Source organism: Asparagus officinalis, chromosome 10 (genome assembly GCF_001876935.1).
Source record: "Asparagus officinalis chromosome 10, Aspof.V1, whole genome shotgun sequence".
Lineage (NCBI taxonomy): Eukaryota > Viridiplantae > Streptophyta > Magnoliopsida > Asparagales > Asparagaceae > Asparagus > Asparagus officinalis.
In genome coordinates, this window is record NC_033803.1 from 63,641,912 (window position 1) to 63,655,799 (window position 13,888).

At 40.0% G+C, this 13,888-nt stretch overlaps 1 long non-coding RNA gene across 1 annotated transcript; it reads right to left on the reverse strand.

The window, feature by feature from the left end:
* LOC109826181 lies at positions 1,764-6,510 on the reverse strand. The gene is made up of 6 exons (XR_002243224.1): positions 5,385-6,510; positions 5,202-5,304; positions 3,678-3,758; positions 2,870-3,050; positions 2,494-2,779; positions 1,764-2,191 (listed from the first exon to the last, which is right to left on the reverse strand). It is a non-coding gene; the product is annotated as an uncharacterized LOC109826181 (long non-coding RNA).

Sequence of the window (13,888 nt, forward strand, 5' to 3'; positions counted from 1 at the left end):
ACCTTTCGGATATGGGCTTCTACCTCTTGTCGACAAGGCCTCTCCTGAAGTACTAGCGCGGGAAGTCTCCTTATCCTTCCTCCTCAAATCGTAGTTCGTCAAAGCGTTAGTCACTTCACTATAGCTGATAGAAGATCTCCCGTTCAACAAAGTGAGCACGAAGGTATCATACTCCTCATCCGGTAAGGAGCCCAACAAAATAATCGCCTTGTACTCATCCGATATCTTCTCATCAACATTCGCCAAGTCCGACAACAACTTCGTATAGTTGTTCACATGAGCCGCAAGCGAGGTGCCTCTGGACATCTGGAATCTGAATAACCTACGCAGCAAGTGCAATCGGTTCTCAACACTCTTCGTAAGGTACTTATTGTTGAGAATTTCCCACATCTTCATTGCAGACGTCACCCCAATCACATCATATTTCAGCTCCTGTTCCAAACAGGACCTGATCACCCCACAAGCGTTCCTATTCATTTTCTCCCATACCGCCTCTTCATATTTAGGTGGCCTCTCGTGGACCATGATGGTCTCTTCCAAATTCTGAGCATTTAACGCATCCTGTACGTCGCTCATCCACAAACCAAAGTTGATTTTTCCGTCATATTTCACCACACTAATTTTGGTGTTTTGAAAACCAACTTGTATTGTACCCGCCATCGATTTGCTGCTTTCACCTTCTTCTCCCATTGCGAACTAACTCCAAATTGTAGAGAAAGAACAAATTTGATAGAATTAGGAACCACCCAACTGAACCCTAGATCGGATTCCAAATAGATCTCCTATCCACACGAGGAAAGCGAAATCTCTAACGGCAACTCCTAATGCTATCTCCACCGAAGCCGAGAACTCCAAGAACCAAGCTTCACACAAAAAATCTTCCTCCACCAAAAAACCCTAGATCTGAAATCTGGGCTCTGATACCACTTGTTGCGCGCAGCGGAAATTTCGGCAGCACTTCGGCAGCACAACAAGAGTTAGGTCGCAATAAGAATTCTTGTTTCTCAAAGGGAACAAGAATCTGAAGCCTATATCCTATCAAAGTAGGATATTAGCTCTTCCTCTCGTCAGCTCTAGGACTGCGCGTCGAGGGACCCTAAAAGCTATTACAAATCACACAAAAGCAGTACAACCAATATTAACGTGGTTCGGCAAATTGCCTACGTCCACGGGGCAAGGAGGGGAGAGATCTACTATTAGAGGGAGAGAATACAAATAGGGTTTACACAAGAATCCAACAAATAAAACCCTCACACAAAACTCTCAAACCTCTCACACAAACTCTCTCTACAAAAGATGCTCAGAACTCTCTTGACGGCTGCTGAAAACACCTCATGCTTCTGCGGTTTTTTTTTTCCAGCCGCTTCTTTGCTTTTTCCCAGCAGCAAAAAACACCAGCGATCAACCTCCTTGGCACACGTTTCCCAAAACCCTAGAGACACATTATATAGGTGCACAAACTAATTCGGGTGGGCCTCACTTCCATCTTTGCACAATCCTCACGCGTCTCATTCACGTGGTAGACCCCACCCGAATTCACAGGCCTCACTTCCATCTTTGCACAATCCTCACGCGTCTCATTCACGTGGTAGACCCCACCCGAATTCACAGAGGGTGTAGCAGGTGATGGTTAGACAATAACATGTTCATTAAAGGAGTTTCAGCATATATAAAAGGATTTGTGCAGTCCATTCAAGCCAAATATGTGATAAAATGCTTCTTAATCCTATCATCCTTCAACTTAATACACAATCCATTTTAAAGTCCTTACATTCCTTATATTTGTAAGTCATGAGCAAACCTCTACGACAGAGCAAAGAGAGGAAGAAACACAAAATAAAAAAAAATTAGTCAAGTTTCTGAATCATGGGCAACAATTGTAAATATCCCATGAAATCCATAACTCCATCAACCTCTACGGCAGGCGTCACCTCAACCAAACAGGGCAACCTATCGACCACCAGCAGCACCGATTCCGGCCAGTCAACGGACAGCACAGCCACAAGCCCCCATGGTCAAATTCTCGAGGCCCCCATTCCCAAGATCTTCACCTTCGCTGAGCTAAGAAGCGCAACGAAGAATTTCAAGCCTGAAACTGTTCTTGGCGAGGGAGGATTCGGGAGAGTTTACAAAGGATGGGTCGATGAAAGGACTCTGAGTCCAACCAAGTGTGGGCATGGCATGGTGGTTGCTGAGAAAAAACAGAAAAATAGCTCAGCAAAAAATAAGGCTTACACCAATACTGAAAATAGCTAAAAATAGCAGCCAAATAAAATAACAGCCAAAAATAGCAGCCAAAAAAAATGACCCACTAATTATTTGACTAAAAGACCCACTAAATAAAGACTAAAGGACTAAAGGACTCATAAATGAAAATGCTGACCAAGTAATTAAAGACTAAAGGACCCACTAAAAAACAGAAAAATAGCAGCTAAAAAAAATGACCCACTAATTATTTGAAGCACTACGGTACCAATATTCAACAATATTCACCCAAATGCTTGGCATTCTATTGGGTCGGGCTACAATTTTCTGAGTGGCTTCAATATTCTCAAGACTCTCAACTACATCGTTCATCGATGGCCGGCTTTTGGGATTTTGGGCCACACATTTGAGAATCAATTGAGCCGCTTGACTAGTAGCCATAGGTTTGCACTGGCCGTGGAGCTGAGGGGGTCGACGATCTGAGTGAGCTGTCAACGGCCCACTAAATAAGGCTTGGCCCAGTGTACTACATTATGTTGTCCGCTTGGACGGTTGAGATCGAGCGCTCTCTGACCTGTGATCATTTCTTTCCCGTTTATTGGTGAATTATTTGAGTTCAATTATGCTAACTTCTTTAAAGATTAAAAAAACATAAATTACACACCCAAGTAAGACCGGTGATGAGAAGTACTGAAGGCATTCCAGGAGGCAAGTTTTTGATACTTCTGAAGATATCGAGGAACTCTGCTCTGTGCTCTTCTTCACCTTTGCCAGGGATACTAGACATGCAGAGGGACTTCTTTTGCGACGATTAATGTAACCAGCATGGATAAGAGGAGAAAAACCTGCAAGTCAACGAAGAATTAGTACTTACTACAGTTACAGAACAGAAATCAGTCAGCCATGAGCTTCATGTTTATCACAAATTAGTACAAGGGATTTGAAATGTCAATCTTTCGAGACTTCGATTCAGGGGACAAGACCTGCCACTTCATTTTTTTAACCAGGCCGGATAACCAAGAGCACTAATATTTCATAGAATAAGAATTGGATTGTACAAGAATTGGGTTGCACCAAGAGCCTTATGAAAATGTGTATACCAAAAATATTTGCTAAAACAAACTACAGATCAAGAAGACTAAATTGATGAGGACTGCAAGGAAAATATGTGGAAGTAGTTCATTTTGCTGAATGACCAGCTAAGGAGTGACTAGAATTAGGTATGACATATTATTGTATCCTTGCTTCTGAAGTTCAAGCGTTAAGCATGCATGACAACACATGCACACGTACTGATGTAGGCCTACACTCATACACATGGTTGATTTTAAATTGTTCTCTCTTTCCTTTGTTATAACACAAGTCCTTTGTTACACATACACTAGTTTAAAGTTATATCCTAAAGTATGAATGAGACATAGAAAACTATTCATTATAGAGTGGGAATATCAAAAGATAGCACGAGAACTTACCACAGCAACTAAGAATATAATGCTCCCTTCAAATTTGCACACGCATCACAACAGGCGCTCGTATTAAGGAAAGGGAGCCAACTGCCAAAGGTTAACCCAAAGGATGTCAAAATTAAAACAAAAAAGCAATAAAGAACGCAATTACTTGTTTATGTAAATCAGAACATTTAATGGAATTGGATCCATGAATGTTTTATAATTGAACTCAAATAATTCACCAATAAACGGGAAAGGAATGTATATTTACTTGTGCCATTCTCCAGTTGAATCCAAATTGAAAGCTGTAGTACTTTTTGTGTCGGCTAAAAATGATGAAAGGACAAATGGAAGCGCGGTGAAGTCGAGTGACGCGAAGAGCTGTCGAGCCATTTTTGGTAGTACTTGTAGGACCACAAATTACTACCATCAACATTATAGAGAATAACATGAAAGAAGTCCTAAGGGTGTTTAAATAGTCCAATAAGTGCGCGCAATAATATTGAAAACAGTAAAAACTACACGAAATTCAGTGTAACTACTTAATTACTTTAATGCACTGAACATTTAATCTAAAAAATTTCAAAAAAACTATATAACTCTAGTCCATGGTAATACGGAATTTTCATATAATTTTAGTTTTATGTCCATAAATTTGCCTTCATCGTTCATTTGAACTAGTCGATCAACAGTTGAGACTTGGAAAAGTACTCCAGGATTTCCATTAGATTTTATGTTATGCGCCCTTCAAATCCCCTAAATAATACTTCGATTGGCATCATGCTAGAGAAAGCCTCCATTTGCTTGATTATTTTAAATGTTTGTTTCTTATGCATTTTGATTTGAACAAATAATTTCAACTCAAAAAACAATTCGTTTTTTAACGTATTAGTTGACTAATTTCAGTATTAACAACCTACACGTACAATTCATTTTTTTTCTTCATGTTTTAGTTGACTAATTTCGGTATTAACAACCAACCTGTATGCCATATTTTATTTTTTTCTCGTAATGAGAGTTTGAGCAATTCAGAAATACTTCTAATACTAGATTAAACAGAAATGGAACCAAGATTAAAGAAGCTAAAGAGAATTTTGACCTAGCAAATGCAGATAATTGAAGTAAAAAAAAACCTATCTAAATAGCGAGAAAAAAAAATGATAGCGAAGGCAAAACAAGATTCTTAATTATCTTTCTGAAGGCGAGTAACCTTTGTTGTAAAAATTAGTAGCATATATATTCTCAGTTAATTAATACCATATTATGAATTTTATAAAACATAATCAAGAAGCGTAATGAAAACGTGAGCAAAGTAGCTAGTATTAATTAAATTAATTTCAGTAGGTACATTTCCAAACAACAAAGCTATCCTACCTCGCTGCACGTTAATTTGTTATTGCTCTTCAAATATCTTAATTAAAATGATATGCAAAGCTTTTGTTAAGATAAATGGGTACACGAGCTAGTGAATCACAGGCTCATACGATCCAAAATATGTAATAATTGATTGAGATTAATGGAATTAAGAATAAGTTTAATTAAACTCACTTCTAAAGAGACGATTCTCTAAGCTCCCTCTTGCCTCGCAACAATAACCCAAGAGCTTCACCAGATTCGGGTGTGAAACCGTCCCCAGAAAATCCACCTCCGCCTGTAAAATTAAACCCCAAATTAACTACGTCAACAAAATTAACAACAACATACTTAACCAACCATCAAGAAATTACGAACCTGCCACTGCTCGAACCCCTGAACACTCTCAGGCTTGAGTTTTTTCTCAGCAACCACCATGCCATGCCCACACTTGGTTGGACTCAGAGTCCTTTCGTCGACCCATCCTTTGTAAACTCTCCCGAATCCTCCCTCGCCAAGAACAGCTTCAGGCTTGAAATTCTTCGTTGCGCTTCTTAGCTCAGCGAAGGTGAAGATCTTGGGAATGGGGGCCTCGAGAATTTGACCATGGGGGCTTGTGGCTGTGCTGTCCGTTGACTGTCCGGAATCGGTGCTGCTGGTGGTCGAGAGGTTGCCCTGTTTGGTTGAGGTGACGCCTGCCGTAGAGGTTGATGGGGTTATGGGATCATGGGATATTTGCAACTGTAGTAAACCCACAGGACAGAAAACTGGCGTGCTCAGGCTGGAGCCTCGGGCCGACCCTGACGACGTAATTTACGTCGACGACGGCGAACTCGGTGAAGGTTGAGCAGCTGAAGAGATGGTAGAGCTTCTCCCCTCTTACTGACATTCTTGAAGTCGAGTCCGGCATCAGGCCGTCTAAGGTGACCGGATAGTCGAGGCAGAAGTTGGTTTTGCCTGAGTTGCAGTTTCTGCAGCCGCCGCATTCGCCTAGGCAGCTCGGAATGACTACCTCTCCTACGCTGAGGTCGTCGACGCCGTCGCCGACGCTTTCGATCACGCTGGATTGAATGTAAATGAAGTCAGTCCTGTGAACGTGGTGTGGGGTCCACCCACGTGCATGAAGGCCCAATACCCAAGCTTGAGTCCAGCGGGCATTAGTGTGAATGCGGGTATTGGGGCTCACCCGAAGTCATTCGTGGTTATAAAAGCACACCGCACACATTGCCTAGGGTTTGGTGCTGGAGGTTGATTTGTTTGTTTTTTTCTTTTGGCGGCGGCTGCAGAAGAAAAGTGCAAGGCTTGGGCAAAAGAACAACTTCGGAAATTTTGGGAGTTGCGGCTGAGTGCATGCAAGCAAGTGGACACGGAGTTTTTGTTGACGGCTACAGGTGCAAGAAGCTTTTGGTCTTGGATGCTTTGCGGCTGCAGAGTTCTTTTTGTGCTTTTTTGAGAGAGTTTATTTTGTAAGAGGGATTTGAGAGTTTGTTTGAGAGGGTTTAGATTGTGAGATTGTAAACCCTAATTGTATCTCTCCCTCTAATAGTAGATCTTCCCCTCCTTGCCCCGTGGACGTAGGCTATTTGCCGAACCACGTAAAAGTTGTGTTCTTGTCGTAATTTATAATAGCTTGTAGGATCCCTCGACAGGTCAGTCCTAGAACTGATGAGAGGAAGAGCCGATATCTCACTTGGTTGAGATATCCTCTTCAGATTCTTGTTTTCTTTGTGAGACGAGAATTCTTATCGATCTAATCTCTCTTGTTGTGCTGTCGAAGTGCTGCCGAAATTTCCGCTGCGCACAACAAGTTCATCATTCATACGTCTGGACGTGATATAATTGGGCAGTGGTGGAAATTCCACGTGAATAAATTTTCACTGTAGACCCTTTCCCATATTTAATCCCTAAAACCAACCCAATTTAAAGCTATTTATGAGAATCGATCCACTTTGAGTCAATTGCGATACTAATTAGCAGCCGCAAACCTTTCTTGCTCCCTGGCCCCGCTTGTAATTAGGCTACTAATTATTCGGGGTTGGCAACCCCGATTAGTACCGTAATTAACTCAAAGTGGGTCGATTCTCATAAATAAATTTAAAGTGGGTCGGTTTTAAGGATTAAATATGGAATTGGGTCTACGTTGAAAATTTCTTCAATTCTACGTGGTCATCATCTCATTCCTTGAGGTTGGAATAAACGATAAGAATTAGGATAATTGGATTCTCTCAAATTAACCATATAATCGGAGAGAATTTGAATCCCCTAAATTCACCCCTAATTCCTTACATGTCATCCCTTAATCTAGGTCCTATAATAGGCGTCTCTCAAAATTATTTTAAATTATTCTTCAAAATTGATGATTCATGAAGAAAATCTACGTTTTTGTGTCTTTTGTAGTGTAAGCATAGTTTAGAAAGAGTGATGAATTTAAAATAGAAGTTGGGACTAACAATTATACCTTTTGGGTTAAAATTAATTCTTAGTATCCGTTGGAGGGTCATTAATTCTAGATTGGATCCAATTATACCTTTTGGGTTAAAATTAATTCTTAGTATCCGTTGGAGGGTCATTAATTCTAGATTGGATCTGATTACTTTCCAAAAAGGATATAAGGAGCCAAAAAAGTTTTACTCTGGGATCTATTTACCAAAAAAAAAGAAAGGAAAAGAAACCAGAGGGTTTATACACAATTAACCTTATAAGTATGATAATTTCCAAAAACACATCAAATTAATGCCATAGTTTTTTTTTATACACAATTAACCTTATAAGTATGATAATTTCCAAAAACACATCAAATTAATGCCATAGTTTTTTTTTGAAGCAAATCAAATACTATAGATTTGAAAACACAGGATTTAGAGGTGCTCAACTCCTTCATGCCCCAAGACTCTTGGATATAGCGGCTGCAGAAACCCAAAAACGCGCCACAATTAGACACAAATCCTTACGTGTACAACGTATTACTTTAACGCCCAACCATCAAGAAATTACGAACCTGCCACTGCTCGAACCCTTGAACACTCTCAGGCTTGAGTTTTTTCACAGCAATCACCATGCCAAGCCCACACTTGGTTGGACTCAGAGTCCTTTCATCGACCCATCCTTTGTAAACTCTCCCGAATCCTCCCTCGCCAAGAACAGCTTCAGGCTTGAAATTCTTCGTTGCGCTTCTTAGCTCAGCGAAGGTGAAGATCTTGGGAATGGGGGCCTCGAGAATTTGACCATGGGGGCTTGTGGCTGTGCTGTCCGTTGACTGGCCGGAATCGGTGCTGCTGGTGGTCGAGAGGTTGCCCTGTTTGGTTGAGGTGACGCCTGCCGTAGAGGTTGATGGGGTTATGGGATCATGGGATATTTGCAACTGTTGCCCATGATTCAGAAACTTGACTAATTTTTTTATTTTGTGTTTCTTCCTCTCTTTGCTCTGTCGTAGAGGTTTGCTCATGACTTACAAATATAAGGAATGCAAGGACTTTAAATGGATTGTGTATTAAGTTGAAGGATGATAGGATTAAGAAGCATTTTATCACATATTTGGCTTGAATGGACTGCACAAATCCTTTTATATATGCTGAAACTCCTTTAATGAACCATCACCTGCTACACCCTCAGCTGCTGGCGTGTTCACCAGTCTACATTTGAATCAGAGACGTAAACATGTCTCAAATTTGATAAGGACTTTATTCGCCAACTTTAGCTCTGTTTATCCAAATGTGACTACGTACAGTGGGAAATTCCCTTTCGCTGTGAATGCATTATGGTCCCTCCCTTTTCTATTGTTTCCACATATTTATCCCACCAAAATCAGGACCACACATCGTGACGTGAGGTTTCTTTGAAGAAAATGGGTGGCTGGAGTTATTTTTTTTAACCAAGTTTTATGATTTTTGTGAGTTTATTTGGAGATTTGGGCTGTTTATCACCCATAACAAGCAACTAAAGATTAATTGCATTTGTTAGTTGTAGCCAGTTTGAAAATCGTTTCTGGTTTCATGTCAGGATGTGATTTCTTTTCATAGTTTACATGTATCTGTTAAGATATTTAGTAGGTATCGGGTAGTTAATAGTTATTAGGAGTTTATCTCTTTAGTGGGTTGTTAGTGGATTGTTAACTGAATTGTTAACTGAATTGTTAACTGAATTGTTGCTGCTGTTATCTATTTAAGTAATGAATGAATCTCTTTAGTGTGTGCGTGAAATTACTCTCTTCTTTCTCATCTTCACATCTGGTATCAGAGCCTCTGCAGAGGTGATAACTGATAAACAAATACTGAGAGTATAGGAGTAGAAATTGTTCGACAAATGGCCACAGAGAAAGCCTCTTTTATCCAACCAGCAATTCCTCACTTTGATGGTCACTACGATCATTGGAGTATGCTAATGGAGAATTTCTTCAGATCTAAAGAGCTTTGGGAGGTTGTTGATAAGGGTTTTACAGCACCTACAGAGGCAGCGTATCAAGCATTGACAGATGCCCAGAAAGCAAAAATTGAGGAATCGCGTTTGAAAGATTTCAAGGCAAAGAATTTTCTTTTTCAATCAATCGATCGTGAAGTTCTAGAGACTATTCTCCAGAAAAATACATCAAAAAATATATGGGATTCTATGAAGAAGAAGTTTCAAGGCTCAGCAAGAGTAAAGCGTGCACATCTTCAAGCAATGAGGAGAGATTTTGAGACTCTCCAAATGAAAAACGGAGAGTCGGTCTCTGATTATTTTGGACGAGTTACGGGGATTGCAAATAAGATGAGGATTCATGGTGAGAAGATTGAAGATGGTGCTGTTGTAGAGAAAATATTGAGATCTATGGCTCCCAAATTCGACTATATTGTGTGTTCCATTGAAGAATCTCATGATATTGACACAATGTCAATCGATGAGTTGCAAAGCTCTTTACTGGTGCATGAGCAGAAGCTGAATCGCAGCACCACTGACAATAATACATCTGAAGAACAAGCTTTGAAAGCCTCTACCTTTAATGATTTTTCAAGCTACAGAGGAAGAGGCAGGGGTAGAGGTGGTAGAGGACGAGGAAGAGGAGGTCGAGGCAACCACAATGGAGGTAGACATCAACAGAATTTCAGGCACGAAGATCGTTCATCGCCGAGCTCTCAAGCCAAAGGAAAAGGTAGTTATAAACATACTGATAAGATGAATATCCAGTGTTATCGCTGTCACAACTATGGTCATTATAGCAATGAATGCTATACGAAGCTGCCGAAAGATAAAGGAGAAGGAGAAAAATCAAACTTTGTTGAGAGAAGGGAAGAAGAAACACTTTTAATGGCATTTCATGCCAATAAAGAACCTGGATTTGATACCTGGTACGTTGACACAGGGTGTAGTAATCATATGAGTGGCTGTAAGTCCTCTTTCTCATCCTTAAATGAAGATTTTCGTACCACTATCAGTTTTGGTGACTGTTCTAAATTAAATGTGATGGGGAAAGGAGATATTCAAATAAAAACTAAAAATGGTTTTACTGAAACAATTTCCAGCGTGTTTTATGTGCCTGATTTGAAAACTAATCTGTTAAGTGTTGGGCAATTGCAAAAGAAGGGATATATCATCACTATACAGGATGGTTCTTGTGAGATATATGATCCTGTAAGAGGCAGCATTGCTGTCATACATATGAGCTCAAACCTGCTATTCCCACTAAAAATTGAGACTGTTAAAGCTTGTTTAGTTGCCAAGGAAGATGATCCATCATGGCTGTGGCATTATCGATTTGGGCACCTTAATTTTAATGGCTTGAGGACACTATATCAAAAGCAGATGGTGACAGGCCTCCCCATGATCACAACTCCATCCAAGGTCTGTGAAGAGTGCATAGTTGGAAAGCAACATCGCGACCCATTTCCAAAAGGAAAGGCATGGAGAGCTCAGAACTTGCTGGACTTGGTGCACTCAGACATATGTGGCCCAATTAACCCAATGTCAAATGGTAAAAAGAAATATTTTATTTCTTTCATTGATGATTTTAGTAGAAAGGCATGGGTATATATTTTGCAGGAAAAATCAGAAGCTTTTAATGCATTTAGAACCTTCAAAGCATCTGTAGAAACTGAAACCGGAAAGAGGATTAAGATCCTTAGAACTGATCGTGGAGGAGAGTATTGCTCAAAAGAGTTCGATGTTTTTTGTGATAAGCATGGCATTCGTAGGCAACTCACAGCTTCCTATACACCGCAACAAAACGGTGTATCTGAGAGAAAGAATCGGACTATTCTCAACATGGTTAGAAGTCTGCTTGCTAAAGGAGGAGTTCCAAAACGTTTTTGGCCTGAAGCTGTTATGTGGTCCACTCATATTTTGAACAGGTGTCCTACTTTTTCAGTTAAGAATAAGACACCCGAGGAAGCTTGGGGAGGACGGAAGCCAGCAGTGGATCATTTTAAAGTGTTTGGGTGCATAGCATATGCACATATTCCAGATGAAAAGAGAAAGAAGCTTGATGACAAGGGTTTGAAGTGTTTTTTTCTGGGAGTAAGTGAACACTCCAAAGCATACAAATTGTTCAATCCAATTACTGAGAAAGTAATTATCAGCAGAGATGTAATATTTGATGAGGAAAAGATGTGGGACTGGTCAAAAACAGTAAAACAGCAAGGAGTTCCAGCTGACATTGATGCAGTTGATGATGAGATTGAAGTGCAACCTCAATCTCCTGTTGTTCCACTTGGAGTCGCTGATCAGCTGCAGCTGCATTCTCCAGCCACTATTGCACCAAGTGTCACTGATCAAATGATTCATAATCAACGTATTCGGAGGCGACCCAGCTGGATGATGGATTATGTAAGTGGAGATGAACTCTCTGATGATGATACTCTTGCTCACTTTGCTTTATTTGCAGATTGTACTCCCCTCACTTTTATGGAAGCAAGCAAAGATGCAAAATGGCAAAAAGCTATGGATGCTGAAATTGCATCCATTGAGAAAAATGATACCTGGGAACTCACTGATCTGCCTAAAGGTCAGAAAACTATTGGTGTGAAGTGGGTTTTTAAAACAAAACTGAATGAAAAAGGGGAGGTTGACAAGTACAAAGCTCGTTTAGTAGCAAAAGGATATAAGCAAGAGTACGGAGTCGATTATAAAGAAGTGTTTGCTCCGGTTGCAAGGCTAGACACAATTCGGATGGTAATTTCTCTTGCTGCTAAAAACTCTTGGCGTATATTTCAATTAGATGTGAAATCCGCTTTTCTACATGGTGAATTGCAAGAACAGGTGTTTGTGGATCAACCTCCAGGGTATGTGCAGCAAGGGCATGAAGGAAAAGTTTTTCGATTGAAGAAAGCGCTTTATGGGCTGAAACAAGCTCCCCGAGCTTGGTATAGCCGCATAGATGCATATATGGTCAAACAAGGTTTTCGGAGATGCCCATATGAACATACGTTGTATGTTAAGTCTGGCAATGATGGTAAACTACTGGTTGTATGTCTATATGTTGATGATCTGATTTACACTGGTAGTGATGTTCGAATGTTTGATGTTTTTAAACAATCTATGATGAAGGAATTTGACATGAGTGATTTGGGGCTGATGCACTACTATCTTGGCATAGAAGTAGTACAATCTACAGCTGGTAATTTTATTTGTCAGAAGAAATATGTTCAGGAGGTGCTGAAACGATTTCATATGATGAATTGTAATCCTGTTGGAACACCAGCTGAAGCTGGATTAAAGTTAAGTACTGATCCTGATGGAAAGAGAGTTGACAACACTCTTTTTAAGCAAATGGTTGGAAGCTTGATGTACTTAACCTCCACTCGACCTGATATAATGCATCCTGTGAGCTTAATTAGCAGATACATGGAAGCTCCAACTGAGATGCATTTCAAAGCAGCAAAGAGAATCTTTCGATACTTGAAAGGCACCGTTGATTTCGGGATATTTTACAAGAGAAGTGCAACATCAGATTTCTTCGGATATACTGACAGTGATTATGCAGGTGATTTAAATGATCGTAAAAGCACCTCAGGGGATGTGTTTTTAATGTGTTCAGGTGCTATTTCATGGTCCTCAAAGAAGCAGCAAATTGTGACATTATCCACTGCGGAAGCTGAGTTTGTTGCAGCTGCTTCATGTTCCTGCCAGGCAATTTGGCTTAGAAGAATGTTGGATACCCTTGGTTATCATCAGCAAGATGCTACAACAATCTATTGTGATAATGTCTCTGCCATCAAGCTTTCAAGGAATCCAGTTTTACACGGGAAGAGCAAAGAGCAAACACATTGATGTTCGGTACCATTTCCTACGTGATTTATGTCAAGAGAATGTGATTAAATTAGAATATTGCAGGAGTGAGGTTCAAATTGCTGATATTATGACTAAACCTCTCAAGCAACCGTTGTTCGAGCATCTCAGAAGTTTGCTTGGAATGTGTTCGTTGCATGATGTTCAAGGGAAGACATGCTCAGGAGACTGAAATTCTGATTTACTTGTTTTCTCCTAAACTGTTTTCTGCAGAAATCAGTTTAAGGGGGGATGTTAAGATATTTAGTAGGTATCGGGTAGTTAATAGTTATTAGGAGTTTATCTCTTTAGTGGGTTGTTAGTGGATTGTTAACTGAATTGTTAACTGAATTGTTAACTGAATTGTTGCTGCTGTTATCTATTTAAGTAATGAATGAATCTCTTTAGTGTGTGCGTGAAATTACTCTCTTCTTTCTCATCTTCACAGTATCAGTGTTTGTGTTTAGTTCTTCAGTGCCATCATTTCCAATTAAGCTATTTTGATGTCTGTAGGGGACGCGCATTCAACACATGCAGCACAATGGGACATCAACACTTTGGAGATATTCTCTTTTGATTAAACAACAGGAATCAACAGGTTTGGATCTGTTGCTGGGTTTTACTCTAGTTTGTTATTTTATTAA